At 42.2% G+C, this 13,480-nt stretch overlaps 1 pseudogene; it reads left to right on the top strand.

The window, feature by feature from the left end:
• The first annotated feature begins 13,075 nt into the window (after window positions 1–13,075).
• Window positions 13,076–13,147, top strand: LOC114675496 (small nucleolar RNA U13; annotated as a pseudogene).
• The last annotated feature ends 333 nt before the right edge of the window (window positions 13,148–13,480 follow it).

Raw genomic sequence — 13,480 nt, 5'->3', positions numbered from 1 at the left:
GTAAAATCGAGCTGCAGACAATAGAAGATAAGCTGGAAGCTTGCAGGGGTGAATACCGGCAGGAAAAAAGCTACCTGGGACTAGACATCTTCAAATTAGAGGCCTCAACTTCCCTTTTCTTTGGCAGTGGCCTGGTCAAGTGGAAAGGTCATTTGCATAATAAGATTAGGGTGGGGTAGCCAGTCTTCCCCGCCTGCTATGTAAATGTCACACCTGATCCGTCCAATCTGTGGGCCCTATGTAAATCAGACACCGCCTCTTCAAACCAAACTATAAAATCCAGCGCACTCCACCACCCACCGGTCTTTCCTTGCAGAAGCCTCTCTCTCAGTGGAGAGCTAGTCTCCTTTCTCTTTCTTTTGCCTATTAAGCCTCTGCTCCTAAACTCCTCGTGTGTGTTCCTGTCCTAAATCTTCCTGGTGCAAGATGACGAATCCTGGATATTTACCCCAGACAACGAAGCCGCTTCAAAAAGTGTTTCGATCAAGATTAACCTTATTTGTATTGGAAGTGTAGTCACACTGACACCATGTACAAAAACAGACTGATGTTGAGAAGCCAGAAGAACAGAAAAAAAAAAACCAAAAACAGATTTACATTGATTACAGATGGACTCTGTTTTACTCTCAAATAGAAATGATTCCCCTCATCTCTTTATTTCTATGCTTCCCTTCCCCCTTCCCACTCCATGTTCCCCTCTTCTGTGGAAGGATGGCGAATCATTTCATCTCTGTAGTCCAAAGTGAATCAGTGGAGCCCTATGGCAGTTCCTACACACAGTATTCACGTAGCACTAGCAATCTGCCACTCTGCATTAGAGTGAGCTTTTCTGTGCACTGTGTATGTGTATTATAGCCCACCTAGAGTGCAAAGTTTTAGTAGACTCTATCTTTTTGTACTGTATTCCCTTTAGTGGTTACTGCCTAAGAACAATAGTCAGTTGCAAGAACAATAGTCAGTAAACACTTGTTCATTGACTGGATATTGTTTACTATCTCAATTTATCTTAGGAGATAATATCTCAGAACCAATCCTGAATGTGGGGGCCCCTGAACGTGTCTTGTGGAGGGGCTGGGAAGTGGCTTTGTTAGGAAGGCATGTTCCTGGAGAATGCAGTAAAATGAAACTGGCAGTCTTCCATTAAAGCAAAGGATTACAGTTTTTTTAAATGGGGGTGCATCTGGGGGCTATGAAAAAGACTGAGGGAGTAACAGACTCCTCAGACTGGTGGAGACCCATTACTGGAAACCATCACTGCTAGAGTTTGCCTCAAGCAGTACTTGAAGTGTCTATAGCTAATGGATTCTGAAGCAAAGGCTTGAGAATTATCTTGAATAGATTGCCATAATGCTTAAGAAACTTTGTGAATTAACAAAATTGCACTAAGCATTTACATTTTCAAGATATCATCAAATGTATTGTGTTTTTTTGATTGTGTTTCTTTGTATGGCTTGGTTAACTTGTGACTTCTAATGAAGGAGGAAATTGTTGATGAATGGCTGTAAATAAAAGTCAAGGTAATGGGATGGAAGTTAAAAACACCAGTAATTTTCTCTCCTAATAGCAAGCTGAATTGTGATTAATGAACCTGCTGAGTAATGGCAATCTGTTGTGTTTAAACAACTGTGTTTGCAGATAGTACTGGTGTGTTAACAACTGACCATGCCAGTTTCTTAAAACTGAATTTCCATCTGTGACATAGTTATAGGGGAATTTTGGCTTGGTGATTGGATTTCTGAATTTTACTGAGGGGATTTCTTCCCCTTGTCTTTTGATAATTAATAGGGATTAAAAGTTGTTAAAATCAAAGAACTTGTCTGGCCTGCGGCTTGTTATTAGTTACCCTACCTTAAGTATTCCTTGTTTTTCTTTAATATTTACTCAGCTGTGTCATTCTCAAGTATTTTCACTTAAGAGCATTAAAGCTGATAAACTTGAATCAGTTAGAATTCATTCTATTTCTAAAGGAGTTGACATGGTGATATAGTTTGGATAAAACCTTTTCTATAACAAACACGATACTATGCTAGAAGTTAATATAAGATGTGACAAGGAATCTAAATAATTGGAAAAACTAGAAACATAATTCTACCAATTTCCACCCCCCACATAACTTCTATAATGAAAAAAAAAAAAAAAAAAAAAAAAAGCCTTCACATAACCACAGAATTGTGAGGCACATTGGGACCATTTCACTTTTACCTACTCTCCTTACCCACTCCATTCCACATAGGGTCCAGGGTAAATCACAGTGACAGCTAATACCACAAACATCATAGGAAGTAGAAAGGACCAAGGTCACAGAGATGGTGACAGCAAGTCGGAAAAGGCTGACTACACAGCCCAGCTGGACATGGTGGTGAGTGGGTGGTTCTATGCTGGTACTAAGTTCTTCCCTTCTGTTGGTCTGTACGCCATGTCATTGGGAGCCTCAATAAGTTTAGTTTCTCTACATTCAGCTTCTTTTTCATGAGTTCAGTTGAGTATGTATATGGATTACAGTCAGATGCGTCGTCCGTGCCTTGTGCCGCTCCTGCTTCTCTGCCTCCGCTGCCTTACTGTCCCCCTTTCCCACCCACCTGCAAGGAAAGTCTGTTTTTGTTGTTGTTGTTGTTGTTTGAAATGGAGTCTCACCTTGTCACCAGGCTGGAGTGCAGCGGCGTGATCTTGGCTCACTGCAACCTCCGCCTCCCAGGTTCAAGCGATTCTCCTGCCTCAGCCTCCCAAGTAGCTGGGATTACAGGCGCGCACCACCATGCCCAGCTAATTTTTGTATTTTTAGTAGGGATGGGGTTTCACCATGTTGGCCAGGATGCTCTTGATCTCTTGACGTCATGATCCACCTGCCTCGGCCTCCCAAAGTGCTGGGATTACAGGCGTGAGCCACCACGCCCAGCCTAGAGTCTGGTTTTTATTGTGCAGCCTCAGTGAGGCAAGATCCTGACCTCCTGTATGTTATTCTTTCTGGACTCAGATTTGGATTCTACTTGGCCTTAACAGAATCACCTGCTTGCCGGTTTTATTTTATATAATTTCCATTGTTCCATTTAGGGACTTTTGATGATCTCTCAGAGATACACATTCTTCAAGGATCTTTTTCTTCTACTTGAGCAGGATGGCCTTGCGTTTAGAATTGTATTTAAACATACTGTGCTCTTTTTCTGGAAAAGACAAGCTTATGATATAATCTGCAAGGCATTACAAGTGCCTCTTACCTAATACTTCTCAAGGTTGGAATCCTAGTGGAATTCTTGTTTATTATAACCCACAGTCACCCACAGGAGCAGGATGAGCCACCATAGTAAACTTACATGAGAGAATCGTTCTAGTCCCCAAGAATGAAAAAGGCCATTTTATGTGTCTCCTTTTTCTCGTGATTCTAGGGATTTGGTTTCTATTCTGTTATCCAATGAAATCATCTCGCTATTTCTTAGGAATATTTTCAACAGTCTGCATTGCCACCAAGTTATAAAACAATCAGAAAACAGAGAGAAAATGTCCAACTAATTCAGATTATAATTATTTGGGAGTATCTTCTCCCCAATTTTCAGATACTGTTTTTTTTTTAGTTTTGTTTTTTTTGTTTTGTTTTTGAGAGAGTCCCACTCTGTTGCCCAGGCTGGAGTGCAGTGGCACAATCTTGGCTCACTGCAACCTCCGCCTCCCAGGTTCAAGCAATTCTCTGCTTCAGACTCCCAAGTAGCTGGGATTACAGGTGCCCGCCAACACACCGGGCTAATTTTTGTATTTTTAGTAGAGACGGGGTTTCACCATCTTGGGCAGGCCGATCTTGAACTCCTGACTTCGTGATCCACCCACCGCAGCCTCCCAAAGTGCTGGGATTACAGGCCTGAGCCACCGTGCCTGGCCCAGACACTGTTTTAATGATGTTTTAAAGTCTGATGTTCCTGGTGGTGCTTTTAAAAGGGATCCCTGGATTTATCATACAACCACATTAGAGCGATTCTTCACCATACGAAATAACTTACCAAAGAGGTTTTCCTACCAAATGACTTCACTGTACTTCTGAAATCACCATACATAAAAATTTACTGATTTATCAAAAAAAAAGGCTCTAAGACTTTTAATAAAACATTTTTGAAAATCAGAAGGTGTGCTTATTCGAAACCATATGTTTATATCTGAAAGCTTTGTATAGTCATTTTTTAAAAATAGACTTCATCTTTTAGAGCAGTTTTAGTCTCACAGCAAAGTTAAGTGGAAAGTACAGAGAGTTTCCTTATAACCCTGCCCTGCACACACTGCCTCCCTACAGTCAACTTCACCACCACCGTGGTACATTTGTTACAATCAATTAAGCAGCATTGACACATCATTATCCGGCCACTGCACTCCAGTCTGGGCGACAAAGCGAGACTCTGTCTCATCATTATCAAGTTCATAGTTTACGTTCGGGTTAACTCTTTGTATTATATATCCTGTGAAGTTTTTTTGTTTTGTTTTGTTTTGAGATGGAGTCTGGCTCTGTAACCTAGGCTGGAGTGCAATGGCTGGATCTCGGCTCACTGCAACCTCCGCATCCCAGGTTCAAGCGATTCTCCTGCCTCAGCCTCTCAAGTAGCTGGGATTACAGGAGGGCGCCACCACACCTAATTTTTGCATTTTTTGTAGAGACAGGGTTTCACCATGTTGGCCAGGCTGGTCTTGAACTCCTGACCTCAAATGATCCACTCACCTCGGCCTCCCAAAGTGCTGAGATTACAGGCGTGAGCCACTGCGCCCGGCCCATCCTGTGGGTTTTGACAAGTGTTTAATAATGTGTATCTACTGTTGTAGAATCACACAGAATAGTTTTCACTGCCTTAAAAATCCCCTGCACTCTACCTTTTCATTCCTCTTTGCCCCAGTGAAATAATTTTAAAATAAACCTTACTACCTAGAAGTTTATCTCACAAATGGAAAAGTCCATAGAGCTGGAATTCATTCTAACCATGTAGATTAAAACAAAACATCAAATTCATTAGCTTAAAATGGTTTCTCTTCATTCTGTCTGCATGATGTGCTTTCAAGAGAAAAAGAACTGATGGGTAGTGGTGCCCAGTTATCTTACAAAACATTAATGATCATCAACTCAATATTCTGACCAAAACTATGAACCAGGAAAGTGGGATTTTAAATCTTGCAGCAATCCAGATGGCTTAAGTGAAATCAGAGATAAGAAAAATCTCTGTAGCACTGTCAAGGTTATGGAAGAAAATTAAGATACAATGACTGCTGTAGACTACTTGTTAAGCCTCCCAAAATGTATGCACACTAAAATGAGGGTATTTAGAAGTGGGGCCTTTGGGAGGTAATTAAGTCATGAGAGTTGAGCTTTCATGAATGGGATTAGTGTCCTTATGAAAGAGACTGCAGAGAGCTCCTTCGTCTCTTCTTTATATGAGGACCCAGAGAGAAGATGGTGGTCTATGAACTAGGAAGTGGGCCTTCACCAGACACTGAATCTGGCACATGATCTTGGACTCCCAGCCTCCAGAACTGTGAGAAATAAATATTTGCTGTTTAAGCTATGTAGTCTATGGTATTTCTGTTATAGCAGCCCAGACAGAGAGACAATGATTTTCCTTAAGTGTCTTTGGAATAGCACCCTACAGCTATGACTTCCCACATCATTCTGTATGGTCACCTCTGAAGTGCTTCAGACCAGAATTGGCTTAGAATTCTCTACACCTCAGCCTGCTGCATAAGGTGTCTATGCCACCTGCATTTCCGCATGTAAAAAACAGCTCTGATATGTTTTGAGTGACAACTAAAAAATCCCCGTACTGTCCTGAAAAGTTGCATTCAATTCTTAATCTTTTTTTTTTTTTTTTTTTTTTCCAGACAGAGTCTCGCTCTATCGCCCGGCTGGAGTGCAGTGGTGCAATCTTGGCTCATTGCAACCTCCACCTCCCAGGTTCAAGCAATTCTCCTGCCTCAGCCTCCTGAGTAGCTGGGATTACAGGCATGCGCCATCACGCCTGGCTAATTTTTGTATTTTTAGTAGAGACGGGGTTTCACCATGTTGTTCAGGCTGGTCTCGAACTCCTGACCTCATGATCTGCCTGCTTCGGCCTCCCAAAATGCTGGGATTACAGGCATGAGCCACTGCGCCTGGCCCTTTCTTAATCATTTTTTAATGGAAACCTACTAATGTGTTCTTGTTTGTTAATTTCTATGATACGGAGGAATAGACCCTCCCCTGCCACTAGAGATAAGTAAAGGGTAGACAGCCACTTCTCAGGGATGTTATAGGGGGTTTAGGCATCAAAATGAATGATTGGGCCATGTGGGTTTTAAGAGTTTTTCAACCTTGACTTTCATGATTCCACCTAAAAAACAGAGCAGTACTGAGCGTTTTTTCAACCAACCAACAAACGAAAAACACTTTTTCTGACCTATTTGAAACATTTTAGAACAGTCCCTTTCTATTTTTAGTATGAACATCAGTGTCAGCAACTCAGTGAGTGGCCCATTGTCCTGTCCTCCCACATTCAATAGTTTGAACTGGATTGAGTGAATGGAACCATCGGAAGTCACAGTCCTCATACTCATGAAATAAACTAGACTACACTACATATAATAATGCCCAAGAAACAGGAATGTAGTATACTTTAAAATACATATATATATATATAGAGAGAGAGAGAGAGAGAGAGAGAGAGAGAGAGAGAGAGAGCGAGAGCAAGTGAACGGGCGTTGTGGCTCAAACCAGTAATCCCAGCACTTTGGGAGGCTGAGGCAGGCGATTCACTTGAGGTCAGGAGTGTGAGACCAGCCTGGCCAACATAGCAAAACCTCCTCTCTACTAAAAATATAAAAAATTAGCTGGGCATGGTGGTGCGTGCCTGTAATCCCAGCTACTTGGGAGGCTGAGGCAGGAGAGTTGCCTGAACCTGGCAGGCAGAGATTGCAGTGAGCTGAGATCACATCACTGCACTCCAGTCTGGGTGACAGAGTGATACTGTCTCCAAAAAAAAAAAAAAAAAAAAAAAAAAGTGAGAAACACTTTCTGACTCAAAGATTGAAACTTTAAACTAACAAAAGCTGGTATTGAGATGAAGGGAACTAGTTATTGTGGGGTTATTTTAATATAATTGTTTACTAAAGAAATATTTTAAAGCATCTGAATATTAGTGTCATAAATAACTATTTGGGAGAAAAGTCATTGGACTGTCTTGGGATGTCAGTACACCATTTCTTCCAACATTCATAGCACCAGCATTAGCAACATTTGGACTTTGCAGATTTTGAAGACAATCTTCTCATCCCAGAGTGAGTGTCTCATCCATCACTGTCATTATATTTAAAATATAATTATGTTGGCCGGGCGCAGTGGCTCATGCCTATAATCCCAGCACTTTGGGAGGCCAAGGAGGGCGAATCACCTGAGTTCAGGACCTTGAGACGAGCCTGGCCAACATGGTGAAACCCATCTCTACTAAAATTACAAAAATTAGCCAGGTGTGGTGGCAGACGCCTGTAATCCCAGCTACTTGGGAGGCTGAGGCAGGAGAATCACTTGAACCCAGAAGGTGGAGGTTGTAATGAGCCAAGACTGTGCCATTGCACTCCAGCCTGGCCTACAAGAGCGAAACTCTGTATCAAAAAAAAAAAAAGAAAAAGGAAAAGAAAATAATATGCTCTACTGTATTTACCACTTTTATAGGATTTTCTGTGTTGTGAATGAGAATTTGAATCAATTTTTCCTTTTTAAATTAAAAAAATAATAAACTTAAGCTGAGACTTGTTTTAAATGAGTCCTTTCCATCCCCCCAAAATTTTTTTCTTGTTCTTCCACATGATTCTCATCTGTAAGTACTTCCCATGCTGAAAGGCAAAACTGGTGCGCGTCTCTCTTCGACTTCCTATGACCCATGAAGGAGAGAAGTTGTTGTTGTTGTTTTTGAGATGGAGTTTCACTCTTGTTGCCCAGGCTGGAGTGCAATGGCGCTATCTCGGCTCACCGCAGCCTCCGCCTCTTGAGTTCAAGCGATTCTCCTGCCTCAGCCTCCCGAGTAGCTGGAATTATAGGCATGCACCACCATGCCCGGCTAATTTTTTGTATTTTTAGTAGAGACGGGATTTCTCCATTTTAGTCAGGCTGATCTCGGACTCCCAACCTCAGGTGATCCGCCCGCTTTGGCCTCCCAAAATGTTGGGATTACAGGTGTGAGCCACCGCGCCCAGCCAGGAAAGAATGTTTTATGGAGATGTAATCCTTCAGTTGAGGGTTCAAGTATGAAGCAATGGTCTTTGATTTTCCTTCCTTTAGATCAATCAAAAATTTTAAAGTGAATAAAATGACCATAAGGCAATTAAGGTAATATTATTATTATTATTATTATTATTTTTTTTTTTGAGATGGAGTCTCGCTCTGTCGCCCAGGCTGGAGTGCAGTGGCCGGATCTCAGCTCACTGCAAGCTCCGCCTCCCGGGTTTGCGCGATTCTCCTGCCTCAGCCTCCCGAGTAGCTGGGACTACAGGCGCCCGCCACCTCGCCCGGCTAGTTTTTTGTGTTTTTTTAGTAGAGACGGGGTTTCACCGTGTTAGCCAGGATGGTCTCGATCTCCTGACCTCGTGATCCGCCCGTCTCGGCCTCCCAAAGTGCTGGGATTACAGGCTTGAGCCACCGCGCCCGGCCAAGGTAATATTATTTACATATTTTTTTAAAAAATAAAAGTTGAGCCTGGGCATAGTGGCTAATACCTGTACTCTCAGTGCTGTGGGTGGCTGAGGCAGGAAGATCGCTTGAGCCCAGGAGCTAGAGACCAGCCTGGGCAACAGAGCAAGACTGCGTCTCTACAAAATTTTGAAAATTAGTCACGTGTGGTGGTGTGTCCCTTTAGCCAGGCTACTTCAGCCAAGCTGAAGTGGGAGGACTGCTTGAGCCCAGGGGTTCATGGCTGCAGTGAGCCATGATCACACCACTGCACTCCAACCTGCGTGACAGAGTAAAACCCTGTCTCAGAAAATCAATACAAAATTGTTAAAAGTTGAACGATGATTAAAAACTACATATGGCGTTTGTATGCATGTGGATAAGATCCGGTTAGAAAACATGGACAAATGAAATCAGTGTGATATGCTTGCAAAAATGTAGGTACATTTTAAATGTTTATTGAAATGTACATTTGTTGGAGGCACAAATGTTTCTTATGATTAGGCATAATTGAAGCCTGTCAGTAACAATATGAACAATTAAGCAGCTGATCAATCATTACCTCCTCCTCCCTGCTCTTGTTACCCAATAAATAGGAAGAGCTGTAGAAGTTTGGGGGACTGCCTTTACTCACTAGAAGCAGGGAGCTCTCATCTTTCCCATGCTAGTCCTTCCTTAAAATAGTTACTTTTGTTTTAAATTGTTTTTTCTAGTTCATCCCTTCGTTCAGGCATAATGATGGTCTCAAAAGTAATGGTAGTAACTGCTGTAGTGACGGTCTCAAGTAGTAGTAGTGGCAGTCAGCCACATACATTTATACAGCTACCTTATCTGTGAAATAAAGTTAGTGACGACACTGAATATCTACAGCGAGAGATAAAGATAGGATGGGAACAGATGTGCATATATATATGCATATTTTCAAATGGAGTTAATCTTTTAAGTATTATATCTATAGGCCCTTTGCTTGTTCTTAAAAGTTTACTACCAACTCTCTAGGAAACAGCCCTAAGTTCAGATTTTCGGAACTTGGGAAGTCTCTAAAAAAAATTTATTGAAGTGGCAATTTGATAAGACTTACTAAAGGGACTTAAGGAACACTAGTCCTGATAACGCTTAGTGTCCACTGGGATGCACTAGAATTTTTGTTTTCATGGGAAGTTGGGCCCTTTGGGGAAAGTAGAAACAAGACTTTGTTCAGTAAGAGAAAAGAACAGTGATGCTACTTACTGGTAACCTGTCTATAGGAAACCAAACTTCCAGTCCTTCTTCTACCACCAAGTGACTTGAGTCAGGTCATCTAATCTTTCTTTTTAGATATCTTCATCTGTAAAGTGAGTGTGATAATTCTTGCCTTCCCTAAGCCTTATAAAGCTGATGTACAAGTAAAGTGAAATAACAGCATTTGGTGGTGCTGACTCCTTGCTATTTCCAGGTACTTTTCATTTCAAGGCTCATCCAAACTTCGTTGGAGGATCCAACTTCATAATAAAAGAACAGGACTATCAATGGAACCATATTTTGGATTGTGAATTGCAAAAATAAACCCAGATGACAAAACCTTAACGTCCACGAAGGCAAGGACAGGGTCTGTTTGGTCACAACTGAATGCCCAGCCCCAGGTCAGGAGACTAACAAATAAGTAGTCGGTCTACAGATATTTGTCAAATGGACATGCAGATTGGCCTTCATGGTTATCTCTATGGAGAAACTAGCTCTGAGAAAGTAGCCCATACTTAGGGTATGAATGCAGTGCTCAATATTCTTTTTTGGTTTTTTTTGAGACAGAGTCTTGCACTGTCCCTCGGGCTGGAGTACAATGACACGAACTCAGCTCACTGCAACCTCCGCCTCCTGGGTTCATGTGATTCTCCTGCCTCAGCCTCCTGAGTAGCTAGGATTACAGGTGACACCACCACACCTGGCTAATTTTTTGTATTTTTAGTACAGATGGATTTTCACCATGTTGGCCAGACTGGTCTTGAACTCCTAACCTCGTGATCCGCCTGCTTCGGCCTCGCAAAGTGCTGGGATGACAGGCGTGAGCCACCCCACATGGCCGGAAAGTTGTTTGTTCTTTTCCTTTTGGTTTTTTTTGGGTGCCATCTCAGCTCACTGCAACCTCTGCCTCCCAGGTTCAAGCGATTCTCCTGCTCCAGCCTCCCGAGTAGGTGGGACTACAGGCACGCACCACCATGCCCAGCTAATTTTTGTATTTTTAGTAGAGATGGGGTTTCACTATGTTGGCCAGGATGGTCTTGATCTCTTGACCTTGTGATCTGCCTGACTCGGCCTCCCAAAATGTTGGAATTACAGGCACGAGCCACTGCACCTGCACAGTGCTCAATATTCTACCGGATATAGAAGGCAGCCAGACGGGGAGGGATTTGGAAAGTATATACTAATGGCTCTCTACTTGTGTGCTTAAGCAGTATTCTATGTTGTCTTTGAAGTCTACATATCCATAAATGTGGATATGAATGTGGGTAGAGATTATTCAAAACAGCAATATGTTATTTGATTTGTTATATAGAGTTAAGGAAATCATTGGCTCTTCCAATGTTGCAGGTAGGTAGTTCACAGACAGCACTAACAGTAATACCAGTTAAAGTGTTTGCTGGATGCATTGTGGTCTTTGTTGGTGTGTTTGTAGTGAGAAGAGCTCCCTAGAAGACTCAGACCCAAGTCACCTTGGTTGACTTGATAGATCACCTTGGTTCCTTTGATAGATCACAGTTCTTGGTTCATTCAGTTCTGGTTATAGGTCCTCAAGACTATTCTACCTCTTTAATAGATTATATAGCTACATCATAAAAGATGGGCTGAATGAACCTCCTTATAATGATTTAAAATTTTTCATTTCTGGGTCATTTTGTAAAAAGTTCTTTCCCTCTCTCAGAAGCCAGACACAAATATGTAGTACCCTTGAAGCAAATATTCCCTCCACCCGAGAAGAAAAGGGAAAAATGGGAATAAGGAAAAGGAGTGATTACACTTCATAATCTGAACAAAATCTGATCCTGGCATTGGTAATTCTGAACTGAGCCTCACTGGAAAGCCTGGGAACTCTACTACCTGCTGCTGTCTGGAATGCAGGCTTACAAACAGCTAGACTTTATAATGGCTTACAACAATTTATTCAACCAAAAATTATGGTAATTTAAAATAGAGTGGCTCTATTTTAAATAGAGCCGTGGCTCACACCTGTAATCCCAGCACTTTGGAAGGCCGAGGCGGGCGGATCACTTGAGGTCAGGAGTTCAAGACCAGCCTGGCCAACATGGCGAAACCTCATCTGTACAAAAAATACAAAAATTAGCTGGGCATCATGGCGCACGCCTGTAATCCCAGCTACTCGGGAGGCTGAGGCAGGAGAATCGCTTGAACCTGGGAGCCGGAGGTTGCAGTGAACCGAGATCGTGCCACTGCACTCCAGCCTGGGTGACAGAGTGAGTCTTCATCTCAATAAATAAATAAATAATAACATAGGGATACTGTACCACAAAAACCTTGTTAGTTTGAAGCCTTCTGTTCCCTCATCATTTACTCTTATTTTTCATAAGTTCATCTATGAGGTTCAGAAATTTCATATTTGTCTTTTTTTCCTAACCAATATTTGCAGAGGGTTAACAAATTTTTACCCACAAAGAAGTTCTCCGTTAAAAAACACTGGTTCAATTTTAAAATTGTAATTGTTGCCCAGATAAGAACTAATTTAATAATTATATTGGACCAATGTTCTTTATTTGTTGAAGTAGCTCATGTTATTTATACAGCTTTAAGAGAATTTGTTTTACATAAGAAGAATGGATTATCATTTTATTGTTAGTTTAAGTTGCAGTATGACCCTTCAGTTCCTGGCAACACAGAAATTACTTTTTAGTGCCTCATTTTCCAAATAAATACATCCAAATAATTTCACATTTAGAACACAATTTCAGGCTGGGCGCGGTGGCTCATACCTGTAATCTCAGCACTTTGGGAGGCCAAGGTAGGTGGATCATTTGAGGCCAGGAGTTCAAGACCAGCCTGGTCACCATGTAACTCCATGTACACCATGTATAACTCTGTCTCTACTAAAAATACAAAAAATTAGCTGGGTGTGGTGGCACATGCCTGTAGTCCCAGTTATTCAGGAAGCTGAGGCAGGAGAGTCACATGAACCTGGGAGGTGGGGGCTGCAGTGAGCCAAGATCACACCACTGCACTCCAGCCTGGGCAACAGAGCAAGACTCTGTCTCAAAAACAAAAACAAAAACCCATAATTTTAAAATCACTACTCCTTTTTATATAGCATTTCTCAAAATCACACAGGCACATATATGCACCATGGATACATTATAGTTCCCATGTGTACATGGATACATGTGGTTTCTTTGATATTCCTAGAAAAGATTCTAATGGAAATACTAGATCCTTTTGTAACTCATAAGCATGATGACTGAGGTTTCACACACATGTATGAAATGTGCCTCCCTCAAACTGATAGGGACAGGAGGCAGGGAAATTCTGGGCAGAAGACAGTGGGTCCCTGGCAAGGGCCCCACCCTCAAGCCTGGAACCGCAGCCCAAAGTGAGAACTGACATCCCTGTTTTCCCACTCAAATGTTGCCTTTTCCAAAACCCCCATGGCCCGTTCCACCCCCGATCCTGTGCCTATAAGAACCCCAGACTCTGCGGGCAGAGAAGAGCAGAAGCAGCTGGATATCGGAGATTAGGGCTGAACATCAGAGAGAAGTGGCTTGACTTCAGAGGGACAGCTTGACCGTGTAGCTCTGGAGAGGAGTCTAGCTGAGGGCAGCCAGACTCTGGGGGAAG

This window comes from Macaca mulatta, chromosome 1, assembly GCF_049350105.2.
Source record: "Macaca mulatta isolate MMU2019108-1 chromosome 1, T2T-MMU8v2.0, whole genome shotgun sequence".
In the NCBI taxonomy this organism is placed as follows: domain Eukaryota; kingdom Metazoa; phylum Chordata; class Mammalia; order Primates; family Cercopithecidae; genus Macaca; species Macaca mulatta.
Note: the sequence above shows the minus strand (reverse complement) of the source record. Positions and strands in the feature narration are given on the sequence as shown.